This window comes from Tachypleus tridentatus, chromosome 13 (assembly GCF_004210375.1).
Source record: "Tachypleus tridentatus isolate NWPU-2018 chromosome 13, ASM421037v1, whole genome shotgun sequence".
Lineage (NCBI taxonomy): Eukaryota > Metazoa > Arthropoda > Merostomata > Xiphosura > Limulidae > Tachypleus > Tachypleus tridentatus.
The window spans coordinates 212,535,352-212,562,594 of NC_134837.1; the positions used below are offsets into that span (position 1 = coordinate 212,535,352).

At 36.5% G+C, this 27,243-nt stretch overlaps 1 protein-coding gene and 2 long non-coding RNA genes across 4 annotated transcripts in view; 2 read left to right on the plus strand and 1 right to left on the minus strand.

The window, feature by feature from the left end:
• LOC143240885 (uncharacterized) overlaps positions 1-5,820 on the minus strand; it is a 72,850-nt gene extending 67,030 nt beyond the window's left edge. The window contains exon 1 of the long non-coding RNA XR_013022016.1: positions 5,666-5,820. This is a non-coding gene — a long non-coding RNA (uncharacterized LOC143240885). The remainder of the gene's footprint in view (positions 1-5,665) is intronic.
• LOC143240884 (zinc finger protein ush-like) overlaps positions 1-27,243 on the plus strand; it is a 194,551-nt gene that overhangs the window by 82,253 nt on the left and 85,055 nt on the right. The window lies entirely within an intron of this gene.
• LOC143240886 (uncharacterized) overlaps positions 16,140-27,243 on the plus strand; it is a 38,612-nt gene continuing 27,508 nt past the window's right edge. The window contains exon 1 of the long non-coding RNA XR_013022017.1: positions 16,140-16,221. This is a non-coding gene — a long non-coding RNA (uncharacterized LOC143240886). The remainder of the gene's footprint in view (positions 16,222-27,243) is intronic.

Genomic DNA, 27,243 nt, shown 5'->3' on the forward strand with positions numbered 1-27,243 from the left:
TTAATGAAGTACTATACAGCCTTATTTTACTAAGTGGCCTTTGTCGACTCTCTGTAAATATATATTCCTCGAAAATGGTTAATATTGTAAAAGATTGCAAGATCGTAGCCCAGTCCTTTCTTAGGTTAGCTGCTTGTTACTGATTTAAATCGTTTTCGCGAACTTTTTAGTAGCTGACTAATATGGATATCGTATTTTACGCTTTGTAAGACACACTTTTTTTCTCTAAAAATACCTTGAAAAATCCCCATGCGTCTTCCAAGACAATTTGTTTGTTTGTTTGGAAATTTCGCACAAAGCTACTCGAGGGCTATCTGTGCTAGCCGTCCCTGATTTAGCAGTGTAAGACTAGAGGGAAGGCAGCTAGTCATCACCACCCACCGCCAACTCTTGGGCTTTCTTCCAAGACAAAAGTGATGGGTTAAGACAAGAGGTTATCCCAGGGTCTACTCAAAACGGTCTCCTATACAGATCGTAATCTCATTACTTACCAATTACAAGTATTTTCGATAACATAAAGCATTCAGTTTAACTAATATTGTCGATATGCTGTGAAGAATATGATGCATTTGACTGTATTTATTCAGTAGGTTGGAAAAAAGTCAAGGCTGCGTCAAGGTGATGGCTGCTGAGTAAAAATATTTTGTTCTTAGAATTGTCTTTACAAAATTAGGGTGCGTCTTCCATGATGTAGCGTCTTATAAGGCGTAAAATACAGTAATCCTTGGCGTCCATATAGGGTCAGTTTTTCTAAGCTATCGTTACACCAAACTACTTGAAGTTTGAATCATTTGTAGGTTATATGGTCGTCAATAATAAATGAGTCAAACAAAAATACAAATAAATAAACTCCTTTTAATATTGCAATCACACTAATTATTAGTGTAAATCCCTGTGTATTTCGCATAATAAACAAGTTCACTTTATTTGATTGGTCAGATCTTTACCCCGAATACTGTAAAAGGCAAAAAAAAACACATAAAATTTATCATTTATTTATGAGGTAACGTGAGCCCCCCACCAGTAGTGAAGGATAAACAAACAACTAATAATATCATTATTAAAGTGGGGTTCTTTTGACTGCTGTCCTTCTGGTCAGTTTAAAATCAGGAATTACGTTGCCATAAATAAAATACCGTATTTTCCGGTTAATAAGCCGAATCGCCGAATAAGCCGAGGCCAATTTTCAGCTCTGAAAATGAGGGTTTTTGCTTATTACCGCCCAATAAGCCGAAGCCATTTTTAAGAAGTGACAAGTTTCTTCAAAATGATATCTTAGTCTCGTTTCAGCGTCAGCATGCATGTTGTGTGTGATCATTGGCGTTTTGTAGTAAAGCAAAACGTGTCGTATTGAGACAGAGATGGAATCAATATGTCATTCGTTATTGGCTCCACTCACTGTAATTAGGTAACCAATGAAATTCCAGAAACAACGTTTCACTGTAGTCTTAACGTGCTTTGCTGATGGGACAAAATTACCGCCTGTGGTAATTTTCAAAAGAAAAACCTTTCCTAAGAAGAAGAAATTTCCGAAAGGAGTGATCGGCCAATAAGCCGACCCCCAAAAATCAGGTCCAAAATTTAGGGCCAGAAATTGGCTTATTAGGCGGAAAATACGGTATATAAAAAGAAATATTCCATAATAAATGGATTTTCACGAGGATTTTCTTCATGCGCTAAATCGCTTCCCAGTGGCATAGTAGCATGTTTGGGCTACTCTTTTATCAACGAATAGTTGGACTTACCGTAACATTATAACGACTCCACGACTGAAAGGGCGAGTATGTTTGGTGTGCCGATATTCGAACCCGCGACCCTCAGATTACGAGTCGAATGCCTTGACCACCTGGCCATTAAGAACTATTTTGTGGTTTAAAACAAATTTAAAGCGAATCACTCATGAATTGGTAGTACTTTTAAAATAAACAAATAAAAAGTAATTTGACATTTCTAACGTATGGAACATCTTGTATTTACTGACTTATTTGGGATGGCTGGATTTGTTTTTATTGTGTTCTTCATAAATTGTGTATTCATCAACAAAAAGGCATGACATTTTCGCAGGGGTATGTCAAACGTTTTAGGAATAAACTTCGAAATTCTGTGTAAACAGTCGCAAAAAAAGACTGAATAGAACCGTAAAATTAAGGTTCAGTTTCGGTTCATGTTTCACAATCAAAATCGACGTATCTGAGGCTGTTACAGGCAGTCCCCTATCCGATACTAAACCACGTTCGGGTGTGATTACGTGATCTGAAAAACTAATTAACTAAGCTTAGTTTATAATGAGCCATCAAAAGCCGCCATAATCGTTTCGGAAATACAGCCTCTGTACCACTAGCAAAGCTCCTGTGATGATAATATTTGTGTACAAAACCTCACCTGTTAGTTCCTTTGGTGATGGAACGTTTACAGTTAGCAGACTCCCTTCCCCACCTCCTCGTTCTTCCATGTCAAATATTAGAATGCGAAAATGAATTAAAATGTATCTGTCTGTTATACGAAATTATGCACAAACTAAAATGACATTTTCGTGTTTGTTTCGCCAAAGATTGCTTAACAGAGAACCCTCCAGTAATCCAATCACAAGTCCAAAGACTTATAACGCTAAAAACTAGGTGTCATATCCGTGGTAGACACAGCACAGATAACTCACGGTGTAGCTTTGTGTTCAACAACAAACAAACAGAGTTTAAAGATGTGCATGTTCCGCTTAAAACAAGTGAGATTCGAACTCATGTCTTTGCAGAGATGCAGGCAGAAATCTTGCAAAGCCTTAACTTGTTTTTCTTTTGAAAATATTTCTCAGTTTCGTAGAACGGCTTTGTTGGATGGAATCTCTTCAATTTCCAGTGTTTACTTCTAACTATCAAGCTTAGCCCCCCAGTGGCTCAGCGGTATGTCTGAGGACTTACACGCTAAAATTCGGGTTTCGATACCTGTGGTGGGCAGAGCACAGATAGCCCATTGTGTAGCTTTGTGCTTAATTCAAAACAAGAAAAACACTATCAAGCCATGTTAGAGGCCCATGTACCCCGCTGGTACAGCGGTAAGTCTACGGATTTACAACGCTAAAATCAGGGGTTCGATTCACACTCAGAAGCCCATGCTACGTAAGTCAGCGTATCATTCTCAGACTTTTCAAAGGCACAAAGATTCGAATCTCTCTACATTTCACATTTTTTTATTTTATTAGAAAAACAGTATTTTATAAACACAAGAAATGAAAGTCCTCCTGTTTGAGTGATATAATCATATTTTAAATTTTCAAGGATAATTCCTGAAAACAGAAATGCTCAATTCTAACTTCTTTGGCTACCACGACTTCGCAATGAATTACATGCAAGTTTGTTCGTTAATGTTTTAAGAAACATCAACACAGAACTAGTATGCTGTTAACTTGCTCGTGATATGAATATTTTACAAGGTAGGTAGGCAGGTATATAAATCACGATAGCGTGTGATGGTTATCCGGAGGATATAATAAACAGTAAAATTGACACCCAGTTAAAAATGATATAGTGAATAACACTGAGTTCAGGTCTTATGTATCGTCTATTTCGGCTTTATCTTATTTTTTATAATATCTACATATTTCTTAAGTGACACTCTCCACTAGTACAGCCATGTTAAACAGTTATTCAACTGACTATGTTCTGCCATTATTCAGAAGATTTGGGAGCAGCTGATGCACAATGTTCATGTGCCTCGTAATGCAGGGGGGAGGGGCTTCTAATGCTTTATAACCTATTGAACCCTTCGAATGTGCAATGCAATGCTTATGCAGAACTCTGACCTTTCATCTTCGTCGGATTTCGATTTTCTGTGTCACAGCTCCCTATCGCCTGCCATATTTAATGAAAAAGATGCACAGCGAGTATCTCAGGAACCGGCTTTTCGAAGGATCTAAGAAATGTTATTCAAGACAAGTATCTTAGCAACCGGCTTTTTAAAGGATGTGGAATAAAATATTTACGAAAAATACCATAGGAACTAAATGTTTTGAAATAACTGGGAAACATTATTCATAGCGAGTATCATAAAAACCAACCGTTAAAAGAAGCAAGAAAACTGGTATCATTGCAACTGTGATTTTAAAATGTTATTTAAAATTATAAGAAAGTGTATTTCCTCAAATTAAGGCCTCATAACACTGTACATCTTTAAAGAACATCGGAAAGGTGAATGAGTTGAATAGTGCCCTCTAGTTCTTTTTTTTATATACAGCACGAGGCCCCCAACCCCAGAAGAACGATAGGTTTATGAGCAGCTACAGTTGACTGGGAAACTTATTATACGTTCTTCTCGGAGATGTAGTACCTATATCCATAAAATAAATTCAACCTGAGCTATAATTTCGGGCATAAACATGATAGCCCATTGACTATGAATCATTTCTATGATAGGCTTAGTTTAATGAAGTTTCCCGCTGATGTGTTTATCATTTAGCTTACAACAGTATTAACGTCAGACAGGTATATCTTCATTATTACTGGGTGGCTTTGGTGAGAGAAACAAATATTTCTCCAAAGCAGTGATATTTCTAAAAGGCGATTCATGTGGTGAATAGAAGCAAATCGTACAAACCTCAAGTAGATTATTATGTTCGTAAAACATTAAAATATAATAGAACTATTCGATCAGTTCTCATATTGAGATTGTTTTTACCGAAATCGTACAAGCTTTACATAATGTGACAAATATATTGACTGAAAAAGTCTTATTAATGAATATCGTTATGTTCAAGCTCTAGATACTCAATATTTTATCTAGTGCTCAGTTCTTGAGTTTATAGTAAGTTTTAGTCACTTATAAAAGTTCGCAGAAAGTCAGTAGTTTATGAAACGTGATGTTATGAAATATCAATAAACTCTTAATAGAAAACAATATTTATTGCTGAAAGTCAATGGTAAATTAAAAATATTGTATTTTACAACAGTGTTGCACTAGTCACATTACCTGGTTCGAATATTAGAGAGGGTGCTGGGAGGAAAGACAATAGGATTTGGTTGTTTGTTTTTTAATTTCGCGCAAAGCTACACGAGGGCTATCTGCGCTAGCGGTACCTAATTTAGCAGTGTAAGACGAGAGGAAAGGCAGCTAGTCATTACCACCCACCGCCAACTTTTGGGTTACTGTTTTACCAACGAATAGTGGGATTGACCGTTACTTTATAACGCTCCCACGGCTGTAAAGGCGAGCATGTTTGGCGCGACGGGGATACGAACCCGCGACCCTCAGATTACGAGTCGAACGCCTTAACCCACCTGCCCATGCCGGGCCTAAGACAATAGGAAGGTGGAGAATCTGAATTCCTTTCTTATTTAAGGTCCAATTAATTTCATTCTCAAGGTTTCGTAAATATTATAATGAACTGCAAGTTATTTCGGGAATGCAGTATCCAACTTTGATTAATTTACGTAGACTGTGCAATTTATACTAAATTAGACTTACGGTTTTTTTTGCCCTGTTACAAAAATATCAAGCAGATGCGGTTAAGTGGGTAGTACGTTAGTAGGCGTATTTGTTAAGCCTTAGAATATCATCTGGTAAGACGGCAGATTGCAACCACAGTCTTAGGACTTATCACTGTGAAACAAACCAAATAACTACACTGCTTTAAGATTTATCATATTAAAAAATAAATAAAAATATTTTTACTTACTTAATTAAGTCTTATTTCAAGTAGCACGTTAGTAGGCCTATTTGTTAAACACTGAAATATTATCACCTGAGAAAACGGCAAATTGCTACTAGTGTAAGGACTTACCACTGTTAAACGAACCACCTAGCGTCATTGTCCTAAAAATATATTTTAAAATAAAACACCTGTGCTACTTAGTTGATTGAGCCTTTATAGCTTTTGCTCTTAATAACTGTAGTTAAAATATTAATATAATTCTTAATATATTTTAAATATACTAACCAATTTTGGCAAATTTTAATAATGCAATAGTTAACTTGCGTTAATTTATATAACCTGCACAACTATACACCAGATATTCTAAATTTCTTTATCGCTTAATCCTAACTCTGATTAGCTCTTACACTGAATTATGTATTTTTTCTTTTCAAATGTTTGTTTGTTTTTTAATTTCGCGCAAAGCTACTCGAGGGCTATCTGCGCTAGTCGTCCCTAATTTAGCAGTGTAAGACTAGAGGAAAGGCAGCTAGTCATCACCACTCACCGCCAACTCTTGGGCTACAATTTTTACCAACGAATTGTGGGATTGACCGTCATATCATAACGCCCCCACGGCTGAAAAGGCGAGCATGTTTAGTGCAACGGGGATGCGAACCCGCGACCCTCAGATTACGAGTCGTACGCCTTAACCCACCTGGCCGTGCTGGGCCTTTCTTCAAATGAGTAATAGGACGAAGGCCTATTAAGTTGGATTTTTAATATATGTGACGTTGAACCAAGTTTTTCCTACATAATTTCAAAGTGCACCTACTTTTTATGCTTAAAGAAGTGACCCATTTGTGAATTTCAATCCACGAATGATGATGAGTTTTATCCTTAAATTTGAGTCTCGATACACGTATTTGGCACAGCGTAGAAAGCCATTGTATAGCTTTGCGTTTAAAAATGAACATCAAACAATCTATTCAGCAAAATTATTAAACAGATTAGCTTACGCGAAATGCTTCCCCCACCTCTACTTCTCGTATATTAGACTATGTTCATGCGCAGTAACCTGTATAATTCGCAATTTTTATGTTAACGGTACACGAACTGTAAACACCTCATAATTACAGTAAATTCACCAATGTTTTCATTCGTGTTTCTAAAGTTTGGTACACGTGAAACGAGTTGTATCATAAATGATAATTTCCTCTTTATTTGGCCCGGCATGGCCAGGTTCGTATCCCCGTCGTGGCAAACATACCTTTTTAGCCATGGGGGCGTTATAATGTGACGGTCAATCCCACTATTCGTTGGTAAAAGAGTAGCCCAAGAGTTGGCGGTGAGTAGTAATAACTAGCTGTCTTCCCTCTAGTCTTACACTGCTAAATTAGGGACGGCTAGCGCAGATAGCACTCGAGTAGCTTTGCGCGAAATTCATAAACAAACAAACTCTCTTTATTTTTCTGTCTCCTGGTGGGTCAGCGTACTTTACAAACTTACAATACCAAAATACCGAAAAAAACAAACATAGCACAACTTACAACGTGTATTTTGTTCGTTCTGCCATTTTCAATCTGTCAGGATGATTCTTGTTATTGTAACTACTATTCTTCTAGCCTTTTATCTGTGAAAATATCTTGTAACATATTTACAGCTTTATTGGCATTTTGTTAGTTGTTTGTCACTTGGCAGATTGATATTCCTAGTCACTGATGCTTTAAATGAGTAAAAAATAAGTTCGATTGAATATACACCTCACACTCGCCCTTACCTAACAAAAATTCAGTTTAAGTAGGAAAGAGGCACTAGTGGATAGTCAGTCCTGAATCAACACGTTCAATTGAATTGATACAGTTTTTTTTTTCTTGGAGCTAAACCGTAATGGAAGTTCGCAGTATATATACAGCTTGTTAGTAGTTAAGCACAAAGCTACATACACATTAGCCTATCTGTGTTGTGCCCAACACTGATGTCGAAACGCGTTTTCTAGTGTTAGAAATCCACTAGAGGCATTTCTAAAGAAACGTATCTTGATAAGCTTTTTCTGTGGCACAGTGGTATGTCTGCGGACTTACTGTGCTAAAAACTGGGTTTCAGTACCCGTCCTGGGCTAAGCACAAATAGCCCATTGTGTAGCTCTGTGCTTAATAACGTAACAACTTTAGAAATGTTTGTCATAGAGTCTAAGCTTAAAGCACTGTTATTTGTTATGTGAGGCTTAACAAAGGATTCATTCATACAGTCTCTAGGAAAAATAAATATGTTGTCTTCTCTGCATGTACGGCGCAGATAGCCTAGTTGCTTTGCGCCATGAAACACCAAACCAATTTTCCATGTACAAATATTTATATACATTTCTTACGATAACTTTAATAAATATATCATACACCCATACAAAAGACATTATTATATAGTTATTTATAGCATATATGAACAAATACGTCCTAAATGTTTATCTTTAGCGTCTATGCGCATTCCTTTATACGTGAATACTTTGGTTGCTTTCTCCAGCTTTGGGTCTTATCGTAGAAGTTGAGAAAAGTGGAGAAAAGAAAAGTACCACCATTCTTATAATCTACTTTTGTTCCTCGACCCCAAAATCTCTTAAAACAGGAGGAAAACAGGTATACTTGTTCCGGAAACGTGAGATATCTTTTCTTCACTAGCCTTTTCAAGTGACAGTAATCGGGAAGTTGAATTTTACAAGCATTGAGCAAATGCTTTATCAAAAATGTACATTTCCCTGACGATTGACAGTCCTTAGCACTGCATGATATAACAAGTACCTTTCTTATTATTCACTGAGGTCAGCACTGTAATCTCAGAACTTTATAAATGAAGTTTTTTTTTTTGTTTTGTTTTGTTTTAGAAACCGACGAGTTCATTCCCGAATATTTGATAACAGCGTAGAGTCCTTTTAAAGACATTAAGCAATATATTGAACCTATCTCTTGTTGCATCATTATATATGGGGCCTTTTCTCCATAATGAATGCATTCGTGTATTGGATCCACGGCCGGGAAATGAAAGGAGATGGAGAAGATAGAGGTCGCACTCGTTACATCCACAGCTTATCACAACCAATCAGTGTAGCTTTTGTCTCGCTTCTCTCCAGTGTTTATGAGTCTTATGAAGGGTACACATTATACTATTTTTTTAAAGTGTTCTTATTGGCTTTAAGATAAACACACAGCTATTTTATTCACCGTGCTTTGTCTTTCTCCAGCAACGACTCTCAAGCCTTACTTTTGGTCCTTTAAGTTTTATAGATGCGTAATGGATTTCTGAGGGTTATTACTAGATAATTAGGCACAAATATATGCATACGTATCTAACTTACTACCGTTTTTTTTCTTCTGTAGAGGTTTCCACCTACACGTTAAAGCCCAAACCTCGATCTCAGTTTTTTTTTCTGTCATTTTTACTTCTACGTTCATTTCTCCTCTTCATCGTATTTTATGTGCATGAGACGAAAAAAGTTCGATTTTGTTTAATAATTGCTTTTAAGTAATGTGAATAAGAATTAGATGAACATTATTGTATCACTCAGGACACTTGTCGGGTAGATTAAGCTTTAAAAATGTGGGGGAAAAAATTAGAATTCAGCAACGGTTTTAATCACTGATAAACGGGTTTGTGGAGTAAAAGCTCAGGAAATTAGCCCTGGTGGAGATTACACGTAATTAAAATCAAATGAAAACTACAAAAAAACTTAGGTGTGAAGGGGTTGAGGTGGTTTTTGTTTAACGAGAAACACAAATATAAAAAGAATTTATTCGAATCGATCTAAACCTTGCAAAATCTGATTATTTTCAACCTGTTGGTTTTCTATACTGTTTGTTCCTGTATAACATGAACGTAAAAAAAACATTCCATAATTTATTCTGATTAAACAATTTTACTACGTAGTGTAATTTATATAATTATAATTTTCCAGTTTTTATATCTTATCGAAGTGTTGAAAAATCGTGTGATTAAGTTCATTGATATAGCTGGTTGTTTTTTGTTGTTGTTTTGTTTTAACCGTGAAGGCGTGCGACAATAACCAATGTGTGACCTGGATACTGGGTTATTAGGGCTATGTGCAGTTTCCACACACACACACACAAAACATTCCACAGATTTAGACCATGGGTGAGTTATAAATGTAAAGGTCAGAAACCTCTATTCGAATCAGAGAAGAGAAGCCCATTCATTGGTTTACATTCGGTTTATGTTGACTGGATGCTCTCTCTGATTTATCAGTTCGAAGTTAGGAGCGGTTTTGCGCTGGTGTCCCTTTTTGTAGCTTTGCACAAAAATTCTGAAAGACGAAAACGAATTGGTTTGGTTTGTTCTGAATTTCGCCCAAAGCTACATGAGGGCTATCTGAGCTAGCAGTCCCTAATTTAGCGGTGTAAGACTAGATGGAAGGCAACTAGTCATCACTAACCACCAACAACTCTTGGACTGCTCTTTTACCAACGAATAGTGGATTGATTGATTGCACATTATAACGCTCCCACAGCTAAAAGGGAGAGTGATAGAATGAGGATCTGAACCCGCGATCCACAGCTTGCGAGTCTAGCTCTCCCTAACACCTGGCCATTGCCAGACAGGCCTCTTGCACTGATGTATGGATATTGTAATTACGTCAAGAGGAAATTAACTTTTTATTGAAAGTAAACGTTAATAGCTTCTCCTCTTGCTGCTTCAAGATTTTCTGATACAAATTATGAATAACACATGCGTAAATTAGAGTATAAAACTATGTTACACAGCACCAAAATAATAACAACAAACAATCATAATTCTGTTACAGAAATGTTCGTCAAAGTAAAAACGTAAAACAATAAATGAATTTATCACTATGAAATATTTCGAACACTTAGCGAGTAAATCTGGTTGTTGTAGATTGTAAAATAGTTAGTAGAGTAAGTAGTATTATTCGGTTTGTTTTAAGATGATTTGGTTTGTTTTGAATTTCGCGCAAAGCTAAACGATGGCTATCTGCACTAGCCGTCCTTAATTTAGCAGTGTAAGACTAGAGGAAAGGCAGCTAGTCATCACCACTCACCGCCAACTCTTGGGCTACTCTTTTACCAAAGAATAGTGGGATTGACCGTCATGTTATAATGTTCCCAGGCCTGATAGGGTGAGCATGTTTGGTGCGACGGGGATTCGAACTCGCGACCCTTGAATTACGAGTCGAGCGTCCACTAACCACCTGTCCATGCCGGGCCAGGGTCAATAAAATTAGTCTTGAAATGAGTATCTACAAATTACTTTTACAAACACTTATTTTAGCCTCGTTACAATGAGGAACTGTAAGCATCACTTAGCGCTCCCTAGCGACAGTGAAATGCGTACAGAAACCGATAGAACCAGGTTTTCATATGTGTGGTAGAAAGAACACAGATAATCCACTGGGTAGCTTTGTGCTTAATTAAAGTAATAACAACAAACAAACCGTACAAAATAATATATTTTGCTATTTGAAGACACTTGAAAACGATCCATCTGCAACAGAGCCTCTCAGAGTGAAAATATTGTTTGTTTAGGAATTTTGTGCACACCACACTAAAGTGGCCTCTGTGTAAAGGGCCTGGCATGGCCAGGTGGTTAAGGCACTCGACTCGTAATCTGAGGATCACGGGTTAGAATCTCTGTCGCACCAAACATGCTCGCTTTTTCAGCCTTGGGGGCGTTATAAAGTTACGGTTAATCCCACTATTCGTTGGTAAAAAAGTAACCCAAGAGTTGGCGGTGGGTGGTGATGACTAGCTTTCTTCTCTCCAGTCTTTCACTGCTAAATTAGGAACGGCTAGCGATAAAACCCTCGTGTAGCTTTGCACGAATTTCAAACCAAACCAAACCTCTGTGAAGAGCCGTCTCTAATTTCAAACTGGGAGACTAGATAGAAGGTAACTAGTCAACAGTGTTCACCATTAACTCTTGGGCTACCTTTGTGTGATCGAAAAACAAAATTTGATAGTCGTTTTAGTAGTACTCCAAAGGTTTTAAGGTGGATAGTCGTTTTTGCATTAACGAGTCGCGAAACAAGAATCTTTGGATTCACAATATGAGCGCGCTTACACACTAACCCAAAAGTGAGAATATAGAATTGAAATAAATTTTTCACGCCTTATTTTTAAACAGTTAATGGACAATGCGCTTAAAGTGCATAATATGTCATTTCTGGGAACATATGGTTAGTGTAATATAAAGTTCTGCTTTAAAAATATAACACTTAAAATTAAGAAAAATTGTTCAAACCCAGTTGAAATGTTAAAGTTAGCCGTTAGAGTTTCACGTCCCGGAAAAAAAAGGAAGAAAAACATACTTCTCACTTTGACGCCATAAATGTGTTATAAGAGCAACTGTCATTTTCCAGTATTTAGCCTGGCAGTAATTTCTGTTGACGTTCTTCCATCATTTTAATGGATTCTAATCTATCACCTCAAAATTAAGGACGGTTAGCGCAGACAGCCATCGTGTAGCTTTGATCGAGATTAAACAAAATAAATAATCCAAAAATGGCAATAATACGTGTTATTTTGTGTAATTCATCTTCATGTAAATACAGTAAATATACCAAGATAATAAAATAACATCTGAACGAAGTATTTTCTTTCAAAGACATGATAAACACCTTTAGGTACTCGGACTCTTTTTTTAAGTAAGCACTTCAAGCACTATTCGCCTGTACGCCTGATTTAGCTAAGAGGTTATTAGCGGGCTAAAACTGTGAATCAGAAATCCATTTGTTATCAGGCCCAGCATGGCCAGGTGGGTTAAGGCGTTCGACTCGTGATCCGAAAGTCGCAGGTTCGCATCACCGTCGCACCAAATATGCTCGCCTTTTCAGCCGTGGGGACGTTATAAAGTAACGGTCAATCCCACTATTCGTTGGTAAAAGAGTAGCCGGAGAGTTGGCGGTGAGTGGTGATGACCAGCTTTTCTCTAGTCTTACACTGCTAAATTAGGGAAGGCTAGTACAGATAGCTCTTGAGTAGCTTTGCGCGAAATTCAAAAACAAACAAACAAACTATTTGTTATTATTATTTCGTTTAGTTCAACAGGTATTAATCAAACTGCTATATTAATATAATTTCAAAGAGAAAAAAAGTAACATGTGTATATAAATAATAGCATTTTAAGACCTCATTAGAAGAAAAAAATTCTAAAAATATATTTCAACAATTTCAGTTTTTCTTGGGGTGACCTTGAAATCAGCATGTCCGAACTTTCAGTCAGAAGATTCATGGTTCGCAGCTTGTTACCGCTCTTTGGGACCATGAATACGCTATAAGAATGAAGATAAAATACAATAAAATGAAATACTCGAACAGGGAAAAGAAGTCGAAAAGTTGGCGGCGGGTGCTATTAACTAGCTGCCTTCGCAATAGTTTCTATCAGCTCTAAATTAGTGATGGCAACAACAACAACTAAAATGTACATAATTCACATTTATTGCTATTAATCAACAACGATATTGTTTATGTACAATTATGAATACTCAGAGAAACAGGATTTGAAAAGTAAAGCGTTCGATGAGAAACACTTCTTTCGATTCAAGTTAAATTTAAAAAAATGATTATTACCACTTTTTATTTATTATTCCACCAAATATCTGTTTCTTATACTTTTATCGTGTCCTGCTCCTAATCTATTGACAGTCGTTTATGGCATCGTTAAAGGAAAGTCTATCTCATTATTGCTGTATTTTAACTTTTACTCCAGCCCTGTCCTAAAAAAAAAAAAAAGTAAAAGAAATTTGGATGTTCAGTTTGCTTCTTTTACCAGAACCCATTTTACTGCCTGAGGTAAAACCGGTTTCGAAACTAATATGGATGTTTATAATTTTCTAGTGTAAATACATATCAAAGTTAAACAAACCAGAGGCAAGTTTTTTCTTTTGATTCTCAATGCATATAACGGTTTTTCCAATGCCACGAATATGGAACATTTAAAATTAAGATCTCAATTTGTTTCAATACGAGACGAATATTTAATATCATGTCTTCTAATTGTAATAGACCTGGTATGGCCAGGTGGATTAAGGTATTCGAATCGTAATCTTAGGGTCGCGGATTCGAATCCCGGTCGCACCAAACATGCTCGCCCTTTCAGCCGTGGGGGCGTTATAATGTACAGTCAATCCCACCATTGGTTAGTAAAAGAGTAGCCCAAGAGTTGGCGGTGGGTGATGATGCCTAGCTGCCTTCCCTCTAGTCTTACAATGCTAAATTAGCGACGGCGAGCACAGATAGCTTTCGAGTACTTTGTGAGAAATTAAAAAACAAACTAATTGTAATGTTTATTTTCTGATTAATTTTCAAAATATAATCTATCGTTTCCATAAATACGGTATTAATATTTAAGAGTTTTCTATGATCACAGATAATGTGGCATTCCGTTATTTTTTCATGATGATAAATAACTTTGCATTATCGTATTTTGCTACGCAAACGGATTAACGAAGCTCTGTATTTTTCTATGATACATTCCTGCAATTTCTGTCTTATCATCTTCTTCCATATCATTCATATTTTATTTCATGAGTTAACCCTGAAGTGGTCGATTTGTTTCTATACCATTCACTGCCGATGGGATCTACATAAAGTATCATGATGAAAAAGTTTTGTTTCCTGCTACAAACCGTAGCGCAAGGAATTCACTAAACAGGATTGGTTACAATAACTTATTTTCCATGTAGATTACATTGTTGTTGTTTTCAATTGACCACAAAGTTACAGAATGGGATATCTGTGTTTTGTGCACCACTGGTATCGAAATCCGGTTTTTAACGTTGTAAGTCTGCAGACATACCGCTGTGTCGCTGGGAGGGGGCGTAGATACAGGGGCGTAGATTTTTTACACCCGATGGGGGGAATAATTTATGCAACCACTTACGTGGACTGTTCAATTTGCAAATTGGTAATCTCTGATTACATGAACCTGAAAGCTGCAAACATGCAGTCACAGAGTAATCTTGTTGCCACGATACTTGCATGTATACTTAGGCCTATTGACTGATACTTACGAAGTATCGCTAGATCGAAAAGCTTAGAAGCACGCCAATATTAAAGATGTACATTTCGGCTACTGAAAAAGCCTACATCTAGGCCTAATTATGTAATTCGATTGGTAAGAACACGAGAATCACAAGAACAAACACACAATTTCTAGGCTTGTGATGCAATAAAACAATTGAACAGACCAAACTGTAGGGGGGATGATTGTATGCACCATACCCCCCTCCTAAAATGAAGGGGGTGTATACCCTCCATCCCCCCAGGATGTACGTAGTATAATTAATCTCATTAATAGCCTCACTGCACAACAGCTTATTGAAGTGTCACGATTATATAGTCACAGGAGGTAAAAATTACATAACACAATTTAACTATAACGTTATCGAGATTCGCTAATATTCGTTTTATCTCGCTTTCGAGTGTATATATGATAAAGGGTTTTGTTCATACCTCTGGAAAGAACGTACTTAGGAGAATTATCGTAAGTCGAAAATACATGTATTTGAATATTGCACTCAGCTTCATAAATACACCACGGTAACTCCTCGATAGATCGTAGTAAAATCAACATTAAAGTACGAGCAACACTAACATTGACTCCTCGTTAGGTCATAGTAAAATCAACATTAAAGTACGAACAACATTAACACTTACTACTCGTTAGATCATTATAAAATCAATATTAGTGTAGGAACAACACTAACGTCGACTTCTCCTTAGATCATAATAAATTCGGTATTAATGCAGGAACAACACATGACGTCAACACTAAATTTTAAGATCATTACAGTATAAAACACAGAATATTTCAGTTTTACCCGCTTCCTCTGTGTATTTTTTTAAATATGAGCAGCACCCATGTATTTTGATTGATATATATTTGTAGCCTCTATCTTTTATTGTCGAACAACTAATCTAAATTAAGGCCTCTTTACTGGATTTTTTTTTTCTTATTGTGACACCTACATATGAAATAAAACATTAATATTACAGCGAAAAATCGTTTGAATGAAATGTTACCATATTTATGTTACAGTGGATTTTTCAGGACTTGCTTCTAGTTATAAAGCAAATATGTCTTGTCACTGAGTTAAAAATTTGAATTTTCTCTTGAAATAGCATCTAAATGTTTATTTTTTCTGTATCTGGTCAAAGAGCTCACCAATTAGATTTTTCAAACGTTATCTTGAGGAAAACTAAGTTATTTACATAAAAAACATAATTTCCTCTTTGCTGGTTAATTAATCAACTAAAATATAAACTAACCCGAGAAAGTTTGGCATAAACGCACGCTATTTCAGACATTCACTAAGTATATAAAATCAAAATTCGTAAATAATTATTTTATGTAGCAGCTAAGCCTAAAAATGTTATCCTGGACCTTTTAATTCAATAGTTTTAGGTCTGTTAAGCTAAGTGTGTGTGTGTGTGTGTGTGTGTGTGTTTGGTTTTCTTATAGCAAAGCCACATCGGGCTATCTGCTGAGTCTAACGAGGGAATCGAACCTCTGATTTTAGCGTTGTAAATCCGAAGACTTACCCCTTTCCCAGAGGAAGACTGTTAGGCTTACGTTTGGTAAACATGTTTTTACGTTATTAATATTTTTAACGTATATTTCTAGTAGTATTTAAATCACTGATTGATTTCTACGCATGTTAATAAGTTTCCATTGAAAACGGCACCTGATAAACATTAGCGACCGACACTTTAATTTCTAATGTATAAACGTTTCGTTTACAGAAAGAAATACGAATATAACTTTTTTAAAAATAAAGAAACAACAAATTTTGTTCTGTCTAAAGAAAGTAACACCATATACTGTTGTGTGAACAATATTATACCATGTGCTGTAGTGTCAATAAAGTTACGATAAGTGCTAATGTAAAAAATCGCGAGAAAGGTGTGACAAGTAGGTAGGAAATCTATCGTATTTAGTTTGGCTTGTTTTGAATTTTGCGCAACGCTACACGAGAACTATCTGCACTAGTCGTCCCTAATTTAGCAGTGTGAGACTAGAGGGAAGGCATCAATTCACCACCCACCGCCTACTCTTATACCAACAAATAGTGGGATTGACCGTGAAATTATAACGCCCCCTCGGCTGAAATAGCGAGCATTTTGGTACGACGGGGATTCGAACCAGTGACCCTCGGAATCTATTATATTAGTGAACAGAACAGTGCGAGTAAAAATAAAAACTTAATTACTGACTAAGGGAAATATGTACAACATGACTTACCCTTAGCGGCACAGATATCCCCTTATGTACTTAACTACAATAAGCTAATATCTGTAGAAAACAGTAATTTGTTTGTTTCTGTTTTTGAGCTATCTGCTATCTATCTGCGTCAGTCATTCTCAATATTGAAGTGATAAAATAATATGGAAGGAATCTGCTCTTTTGAGACTGAACAATGGAATTTGACCGTCACCTCATAATGCAGCTATGGTCCCAAATTGCGGGACTCGATTCTTTTTTACTAACGTCACACGTAATTTTATTGCAGAACTGTTGCCCAATATTTGGGCAAGCTAAATCTCTTGGTCTTTCTTAAAGTTTTAAACAAATCTTGTGCTGGAGCTAGTTGGTGTTATGAAAATAAATAAATAAAACCTGCTTTGGCGGGTACCAGGTGATGCAGTGCATAAAAAAACACACCTATTTTTACAATTTACGAATTTTATTTGGTAGATTTCAAGATATTTGAACAAGTGAAGCGTGATTATATGTTTCGTGCACGTCAGGTTAGACAGGTAGTTGTTTGAATTAGAACTTTGACATCAGTGCTATAACTTGCTTCTTTAAAATACACTCAATTGAACTTTGTTATATGTGAACCAATGAAGAAGGCAAAAAACAACTAACCAACCAGAATTTTATCGTGACTGTTAATTCCTTTGGTACAGTATTTAGCCTTAGTTGTATGATATATTTCATTAAAAAGGAAAAAGTATGTAACCAACTACACTCTAGAACAATCGATGATGAAATGATATATGAGGCTCATTACGTAAGCCAACCCTCTTCAGTCGTGACAATTCTCAAGAAATTTAACGTCCACACATGGGACAAAAAACCCACTCTTTAAAATTCTTACATTGACTAGTATTCCAAGTCTGTTTAACCACGCCTCTTTATGTCATGCTTTCAAAAGTAAAAACTCCTAAAACAATATCTAACTGTATTAAGCTTTTGACTGGTCGAGATGACTATCTCTGTTACCGTCTTAAAGTTCAATTAGAAGTCGAGGCGTGCCTTCCTTAGACTCGCTGACTTTTGTCGGCATACTCATGTACAAGTTAAAACGAAGTGTTTTAATTTAAGGCATATATAAAGTATTTTATTACTGGGTCTATTTCCCCAGTATTCTGTAATTTCAGTGTATAACGCCTGAAGGGGTCCTAGTTTTAGATTTCGTTGGACAGGAATAGAAATAAAATATCGCAAAACGAAGATATCGTAAATGGACGGTACGTATTCACAAAAACGAGAAACTACCACGATATAGATTAGAACCAAAGATTGTAATATTATCCCGTATCAGCGTTTCAAACAGTGTGATGGGGGGAGGTTTAGGGTCAGAAGGATGTAGTTTTAATCTCAGACTTGGAACGCACGTGATTCATGCATGGTTGAAGAAGGCAGAGATAGCGTGGACACAAACTAATGTTAAATTAAGGCTTAGAAACTGGTGGAAACTCTAAAAACCGAGTTTAAATTTTCCAAATTCACTTGATTTGATTATTTACCGAAAATTTAATTTAACATTGGTTGATCAGCTCTCACGTTTTTCGAAACACAAAATCACTGCGTATATAACACTATTAACGTGATGACGAGAAACCCACTTGAGGTAAAAATGTTTCTCAAGACAATATTTTTATACACATACCACCAATCTTGAGATATAACACAATTAACGGTTTACAATACGTATGAACAATAACTATTATTATAACATTATGTTCAACAATGCTCAGTATGTTCACACAGTAATATTAACACCACAGTAGTCTTTATTACGCCTGTTAACTAAATATAATAGAGCTTACGATGAATACATCCAGGACTTGGATGTCTGAAACCACCGAACCGATCATAACCGGGTAATAATTTTAAAAGTAGGTAACATTTTTTTACTGACCAATAAATGAAACAGATAAAATTTTCACAAAAATGGTGTGTTTCAGATTTAACCAACAAAAATTATAAACGAAATGGAGTGAGTTTTAAATATAAAATAATCAGAAAACAAACTTTAGAAAATTACTTGTTTTTCTTCAGTGAAATTCTCATAAGTTCTGCAATATAAAACTATGGCACTTTAATCGATAACTGTGTCTGTATAGAAATACTTAAATAAAACCTACTGTGTGATGTAATGCTATGATGATAGCTCAGTTTTAAATTAAAATTTCAATAAAATTATTTTTTAATTATTTTTCTCATAATTGGTGAACATTACTGAATGTCATGTTTGAGTACGTTATTGCAGAACTGTCAGATAATTCCAGGCCCAAAAACTTTCGCAGGAACTAGCAGTTTTACCTGCTTGGAGGGCGGCGGGTGTTTCTTCTAGTACTTGCTAACACTACATTCGTTATTAAGAGTCTTAATAATTTTACAGAATAAAGAAAAGTGTGCTGAAATGTTTTTACTGGTATATGGACATTGTCTCATGTTTATACCACACGATGTCTGTCAAACAAACAAACGAGTAGTCCAAATGCTATGTGGGCCCGGCATGGCCAGATGGACTAAAGCGTTCGACTGGTATTCTGAGGGTTGCATGTTTGAATCCCCGTTGCACCAAACATGCTTGCTCTTTCATCCGTGGGAGCGTTATAATGTGACGTTCAATCCCACTATTCGTTGGTAAAAAGTATCCCAAGAGTTGGCGGGGGTGGTGATGACTAGCTGCCTTCTCTCTATTCTTACACTACTAAATTAGGGATGGCTAGCGCAGATATCCCTCGTGTAGCTTTGCGCGAAATTGAAAAACAAACAAAATACTATGTGTATTTTAGCCATTTGTTTCAACAACACTTTTAAGCCTTTTAAGTTTTAATACTTGACATGTTTTCGGCGTTGCGAACGAAACCAGTGAACTACCACACTGCATCTATATAAATGGCATTTGTCATCGCCCAGTCCAAACAAACGAATTCTGGTTTTAAACAAAAGCCATCTTGAAAGGAGACTTGTGGAAGCCAAAAGACAGATATGATATGGTTTTACATGCCTCTGACTTTGAACCCATAATGAGGCAAATTGATTTAGTTAAAGTGAAACCCTTTTCTGTACACAAGTTAAGTTAAGCCCAGTGCTTTCAAACTCCGATTCCCAATGACTAAAGTGGATGATAGAGGTGACCAATTCATTCTCTCTGGACAGAACGCTTGCCCGTTATTTTAGGGCAACCCTTGCTCATGGATACAACAGCATCACTGTAGTAAACTTAAATTTTGTCCTAAAATTTATGTCTATTGGTTTGACCTGTAACTTTTAAACTATTTTGTATAGATGACTTTCCTTGCGATTAAATCTTCTGCATTTATGTATATGTGACTTTTAGTTATCTATTAAACAGATTTGAATGCTTTAGGCGTGGCTTTTCACAGTAAGCTAAAGCTAGTTCTCGTTTGTTTTTATCTCTGCCATCGGAGGTGACTGAGGTCATGTGTCCATTCCTGTGTTTGATTGTGTGTCCGTTAGCAAGGTGTCTAGAAAACCGCTGAAAGTATTTGGACGAAAGTTGATATACATTTGAACTATGGCTCAACTTAGAAGTGATTAGTTTTTGAAGGGTCAACATCAAAGGTCACGGTCACAGCATGGTCACGAAAGTAAAATATTTCTGTTAACATGAGGATCGTTTATCGGGTTCACACTTTTAGCTTATTACTCCTTCATTCTTGACCCATTTCAGATATAATTAGGGTTTTGAACTCCAGAGATGAAACCATTTCGTTTGATTCAACTTACCACGCTCAAGATCTCATACAGTAATTTGTTCTAATCCTGCCTAAAATAATTTCTATTTGAGGGTAGATTGGTAGAGATTCTGATGAGTCATAAAATAGAATGTGATAATAAGCACGTCTTACGCTTGGTATTTGCAGGGACACAAAGATATGGTTAATAAACACGAAAAAAACCAAACAGGTTTCATATATTCATTATACTCCAATTGGCGAAACGAACAAAAACTGGCGAAGATGGTATGCGTCTTTAATAGCACCTATTGTCAACAGTTAAGCAAGAGTATTTCGTAGATAAGAATTTGCTAATGAGGAAAACCTTTATCATAAAATTAAATTCGGATAGAATTTATTGTAAGCTAAAAAAACTGTCACTAAGAGTCCGCCTTCTGAGAACTTCAGGAACTAATTTCACTGACTTAAAGTTAACACTTTGCTGAAATTGTATTACATCTTACTTATTGCTATACTATAACTTATCTACAGATTTCTACAACTATACAAGAAATCGAAATGCTCTTCAGAAAAGTGTTCAGTGTGTACGTATTGTAACCAAAACAAACAATTAGACACACGCACAAAAAGACCTATTCCGATTCTATGAATAATAAACTTTTCTTACGAAATTGAGTTTTTTACGTTAAGCCTAAAAATAACAATGCTTTCAGAACATATTTTCTAACAGAATAATTAACCCTTTGTTCTAAAAACATAATTCTACTAATCAAAAGCAACTTTTTTTTTACCTGATTTGCTATACATTTTTTGCTAATGCGTTTAAGTGGTAGAACTTTCTCATAACGTGCGAGCTGTATAGGGTTCGAGCCCCGAACATATGAAAACTGCGTTACCTAATTATGGTGTTTATATTCTGGCTTAATGTTTTAAATAGCTTGTACCAAGAGTTTAAACATCAAGATATCTTCTTACCTAATACAGATATAGTTTACTTCATCATACAGAATGGAAATGTTATCTTTGTTTTGAGTTATCCCTACTTGTTTTTTTAATTTTAATTTCTCAGTTCTACTTACTAGTGCCAGAAGAACAAAAACCTAATAAAACGGACATTTTAACTTAGTTTTCTAGTGATAGCAATATGTGGCTAACAAGACCTATTTGTATACTAATCTCATACTTTGCATATATATGTATAAAGCCTATGCACATATACATATATATTACTTAATATATTTTTGCATGAGTTTGGTTTGGTTTGAATTTCGCGTTAAACTACACAAGGGCTATCTGCACTAGTTGTCCCTAATTTAACAGTTGAAGAATAGAAGGAAGATAGCTAGTTATCACCGCCCACCGCCAACTCTTGGGCTACTCTTTTACCAGCGAATAGTGGGATTGACAATCATAAAGCCCCAGTAGCTGAAAGGGTGAGTATTGAAACATGAGACCTTCATATTGCGAGTCGAGTGCCCTAACCACCTGGTCATGCAGGGCCTTCATGCAAGAGAAAACTATTTACTTAACCTCACCCAAGTTCTCTTAGATTAATTTGCTCTAACCATGTCTGAAAGAATTTTAATTTGAGGGTTGGATGGCAGAGACTTTTATGAGTTATAAATTCGATTCGAGTATTTTTAAATAATGTCCAGGTGAGTGTAGTGGTTAGCATGTTAGGATGCAGGCCGAACGGTCTAAGGCTAGAGATGTGATTTCGTTGAACACGTTACATATTTTCAGCTGTAATACACATAATATAAGCAGCCTACTGAAAAGCATTCAAGGTTCGGGTAGAGTTGTCCATACTTTAAACATGCTGACCAGATGGAGGACAATCAATCAGTGACACCTTCCGCTTATGTGGTTAGTCATATGTGACTAATGGGATTCTTATTTTCACAAACGCGCCCGTAGTTAAAGAGTGGTGCATGCATAACAGTTTTACGAGTTCAAATCTTGAACCTTCGGATCCTCAGCCCGACACGCTAAAATATTTGCCACAGCGAGTGCGCTTTCAATAGGATCTGCTAAAGAATTATACGATTGAAAACATTAAACCTTTAAACGACTAAAAAATACCTGGCAATTAGACCAATTATAGCACAAATAACTTACAAGTTGTGTCCTGACTTCATTTCAGTCCCTCGGCGGCTCAGCAGTAAGTCTGAGGGCTTATAATGCTAAAAATCGGGTTTTAAAACCGGCGGTGGAAGCAATACATATAACCAATGTTGTAAATTTGCGCTTAATAATAAACAAATCTTCAATTCATAATGCGTTTTGTAACTTTATAAATAGATTCTTGTGATGAGATTATGTTGATAATAATCGACAGACTAAATATGATTTAACCAACACATGTGGTCTTTTGAGACCACAAGTCATCATAAAGCCTAAAAACGGCAACAGTTTGTGCTAGTAATTTATCGCAGACTCTGCCTAAATTGGAATTTACTGGTTTTGTCCATCAAGGATTTGTCAAGATTTGTTTTTGCCAACTAGACAAAATTATGATGGTACTGACTGTCTCTATTTCAACGATTAATTACAAATAACGTAATGAAAGTCTTTGTGTAACTTAGAAACAGATTTAGAGATAAATTTACGAACAACGAGTCAGTAGAAAGTTTTAAGAAATAGATACGATAAGTTAAAACTAAATGTCTTTAAAACGTGTTTTTTTATTGTTACCAAGCCAAAACAAAAGAAAGAAAGAAGTATTTTCTACTGTTTTCGGCAATTAACGACTCTCAAAACTGTAATAACTCAATGATCGTGATTTTCTAAAATGTGTTTGTATATTATCCTTTTACGCATGGCTGACTTAGTACAATGAGTGCAAGATTTAATTATTTTTTTCTTCTGTGAAATGGATTCCACAAAATTTTACGTCCAGAGATTAGACAGCAACTGTTTGTTGTTGTTGAGGTGGTGTTGCGATTAATGAGAGTACAGATGCAACAATTAAATCACATGGATAACAATCACATCACGTCTCTTATTGTTTGTCAACCCATTAATGGCCTGAAGGATCTTGTCGGCCTTTGTCTTTATCGATCGAAAGTGGTGTAAAACCGTCCATGTGAAATTCATACAAACACAATGTGAAAAACAGTGACGTGATTATAAATCTTAACAATTACTCCGTGTTGTGCAATTCCAAATAAACGAACGTTGATGACTCTTTGTATTTAGAAGCAGGTGTTCAGTGGACGGACATAAGTCATGCTGCAAGTCTTAATGAGCAGTGACAAAAGAGAAAATATAACAGAACTTGTCAGTTTCAAGACCAGTCCAGCTCTATATTTTACACACATACACTTAACACAAATTGCAGTAAAAAAAAGCTCAAAGGAAGGAACTTAAAGTATTGTGTTAAGTATCTACTACGCGCATTCTGTGTAAATATCAATGAACCCAAACAAATTAACCTTCACTGCTGTCCTAATGCAGATATTTTATTTGTTAAACATTATCATATCGCTAGAGCTTCGCATTTTGGTTCATTAAAGAAAAAAGCGCAGATGACCCTCATGCACCTTTACGGGAAATTCAGAACAAACCAAATCATTAAAGTTAACAATTCTAATAAATGTAAATTGATTTGGTTTGTTTACAATTTCCCAGCTTCCCAAACCAAGTGCCCAAAGTTTCTCTTATCTATCTACCTAAAGATTCTTACTATCCAAACTTTCCCCAGCCAACTAGTCGAAGTTTATAGTAGCCAACAATTCGAAACTTTCTCAACCAACTATCCAAAGTTCCTCTTACGCAACTATATAAACCGAGTTGTGGATGAGGACAGCAGACATTTTCAACGAACAATTGTAAAGATGTTATATAAAACCAAGACTGTATGGGGAAGGAGAGCAAATATTTTAAACGAGCAAGTATAGTGATGGTATACACAAATCAAGGTGTGTCGATGGGGAGGGGAGAACAGTAGATGTTTTAAATAAACAAGTATAGGGATGATATACACAAATCAAGGTGTGTTGATGGGGAGGGGAGAACAGTAGATGTTTTAAATAAATAAGTATAGGGATGATATACACAAATCAAGGTGTGTTGATGGGGAGGGGAGGACAGTAGATGTTTTAAATAAACAAGTATAGGGATGATATACACAAATCAAGGTGTGTCGATGGGGAGGGGAGAACAGTAGATGTTTTAAATTAACAAGTATAGGGATGATATACACAAATCAAGGTGTGTTGATGGGAGGGGAGGACAGTAGATGTTTTAAATAAACAAGTATAGGGATGATATACACAAATCAAGGTGTGTTGATGGGGAGGGGAAAACAGTAGATGTTTTAAACAAACAAGTATAGGGATGATATACACAAATCAAGGTGTGTTGAGGGGAAGGGGAGGACAGTAGATGTTTTAAACAAACAAGTATAGAAATGGTATACACAAATCAAGGTGTGTTGATGGGAGGGGAGGACAGTAGATGTTTTAAATAAACAAGTATAGGGATGATATACACAAATCAAGGTGTGTTGATGGGGAGGGGAAAACAGTAGATGTTTTAAACAAACAAGTATAGGGATGATATACACAAATCAAGGTGTGTTGAGGGGAAGGGGAGGACAGTAGATGTTTTAAACAGATGACATGCACAGACCAAGGTGTGTTGATGGGGAGGGGAAAACAGTAGATGTTTTAAACAAACAAGTATAGGGATGATATACACAAATCAAGGTGTGTTGAGGGAAGGGAGGACAGTAGATGTTTTAAACAGATGACATGCACAGACCAAGGTGTGTTGATGGGGAGGGGAAAACAGTAGATGTTTTAAACAAACAAGTATAGGGATGATATACACAAATCAAGGTGTGTTGAGGGGAAGGGGAAGACAGTAGATGTTTTAAACAGATGACATGCACAGACCAAGGTGTGTTGATGGGGAGGGGAGGACAGTAGATGTTTTAAACAAACAAGTATAGAAATGGTATACACAAATCAAGGTGTGTTGATGGGAGGGGAGGACAGTAGATGTTTTAAACAAACAAGTATAGAAATGATATACACAAACCAACGTGTGTTGAGGTGGAGGGGAGGTTTGTTTGTTTTATTTGTTTTGAATTTCGTACAAAGCTACTCGAGGGCTATCTGCATTAGCCGTCCCTAATTTACCAGTGTAAAACTAGAGGGTGGCAGCTAGTCATCACCACCTACCGCCAAATCTTGGGCTACTCTTTTACCAACGAATAGTGGGATTGACCGTCACATTCTAACGCCCCCACGGCTGAAAGGGCGAGCATGTTTGGCGCGACGGGGATGCGAACCCGCGACCCTCAGATTACGAGTCGCACGCCTTAACGCGCTTGGTCATGCCGGGCTCAATGTGGAGGGGAGGACTGTAGATGTTTTAAACAGATGACATACACAAACCAACGTGTGTTGGGGGAGTGAGAGAACGGTAGATGTTTTAAACAACCAGCTGTAGCGACAGACTAAATTTGTTATGACAATCGTTTGAAAAGTGGAAGATCAACCTGAAGTGACGTCACGGGTGACGTCACTAGAGTGCGAGATATACTTACGGATATGTCAAAAAGTGCTCTTATAAAGACGAAGTTTCTGCATTAACGCGGTCCTCACAAAGGCCTTCCTCGATGTCGAAGTGCGTAAACTTTTTTATTTTTTTTATCGCAAGACGTCAGACCATTAGGATATCACTATAAAGGAATTCTTTTCGAGAAGGGTCTGGGTCGTTTTAATTTCTTCAGCTTAACCTCCTCTCCCTCTAGATTAGCATTAATCATATCTGGGTCGCAGAAAGTACATTCTCATCCAAAAGATTCTCTCCCACCAAGACGACGGGAAACTGATAGTAACACCGATAAGATAAGAGAAATGGATTGGTGGTGGTTTTATGCACCTAAAATTCACTTTGGTCGAGGATGCTTGAAGAAATATGAACCCAGTTTGACGGAGACTCTAGATAGCGATGTATTAAAGAAGGATTTTTTTTATGATTCTTTCTTTTCGGCTTGTCTGATAATATGGCCACCAGCGTTTGCTGTCTTACTCAATAGACTATATAGCTGATTAAACAGGCCCAGGAAAGTCACCACCTTGTATGTGTCTTTTATCATTTTTCTTGTTCTTTCCCCCCCCCCTTTAATGCCTATCACGCATCCACACTCACGTGCCTAGTTCGAGGATATATCTTTGAAGGGAACAAGAAAATACCGAAAACCCAGACTGTGTTTAATATCATACACTGATAAAAGTTCACTTATGACATACCATTGAAGGAAATAATAAATTACTGTTCCTAACCATCTGTTTCACTCACTCTATCTATATAACTTTACTGATCTCTCTGGCTTGTCATAACGGTCTTCGGTTGCTCTGAGACTAGAATGTATAAAGCAGAATTTCAAAATGATATGAGAAACGTTTGATATAAATACGGTGTAGCTTCAGGTCCCTCATTCCCCACTATAAATACTCTGTTAAAGCGTTACTTTTATCTTCATCTGTTTTTAAGTTCGCACAAAGCTACACGAGGACTGGCTACTCTAGCCGTCCCTAATTTTGTAGTGTAAGACTGGAGGGAAGGCAGCTAGTCATCACCACCCGCGGCCAATTTCTGGGCTACTCTTTTACCAACGAATAGTGGAATTGACCGTCACATTATAAT